General features: G+C 48.0%; 1 protein-coding gene across 3 annotated transcripts in view; it reads right to left on the minus strand.

Moving 5' to 3' along the window:
* UBE4B (ubiquitination factor E4B) overlaps positions 1-708 on the minus strand; it is a 39,278-nt gene that overhangs the window by 32,663 nt on the left and 5,907 nt on the right. The gene's annotated exons all lie outside the window — the stretch shown is intronic.

The following is a 708-nucleotide window of genomic DNA, read 5'->3' on the forward strand; positions in this document are numbered from 1 at the left end:
CAGCTGCACAGGGAACAGAGAACAAACCAGATGAACACCTCTGTGTGCACCCACATCTGCACAGGAGAGAACAAACCAGATGAACACCTCTGGGTGCACCCACATCTGCACAGGAGAGAACAGACCAGATGAACACCTCTGGGTGCACCCACATCTGCACAGGGAACAGAGAATAAACCAGATGAACACCTCTGTGTGCACCCACATCTGCACAGGGAACAGAGAATAAACCAAATGAACACCTCTGTGTGCACCCACATCTACACAGAGGAGAGAATTAACCAAGTGAGCACTTCTGTCTGCACCCACATCTGCACAGGAGAGAAGAAACCAAATGAGCACATTTATGTGCACCCACATCTGCACAGGGAGAGAATAAACCAAATAAACACCTTTGTGTGGACCCACATCTGCACAGGGAACAGAATAACACCAAATGAGCACCTTTGTGTGCACCCACATCTGCACAGGGAATAGTGAAGAAACCAAACGAGCACCTTTGTGTGCACCCATATCTGTACAGGGAACAGAATAACACCAAATGAGCACCTTTGTGTGCACCCATATCGGCACAGGGAACAGAGAATAAACCAAAAAACCACCTTTGTGTGAACCCACATCTGCACAGGGAACGGAATAACACCAAATGAGCACCTTTGTGTGCACCTACATCTGCACAGGGAACAGAGAATTAACCAAGTGAACACC

Source organism: Neopelma chrysocephalum, unplaced genomic scaffold (genome assembly GCF_003984885.1).
Source record: "Neopelma chrysocephalum unplaced genomic scaffold, ASM398488v2 Primary Assembly neopelma1_200, whole genome shotgun sequence".
NCBI lineage: Eukaryota > Metazoa > Chordata > Aves > Passeriformes > Pipridae > Neopelma > Neopelma chrysocephalum.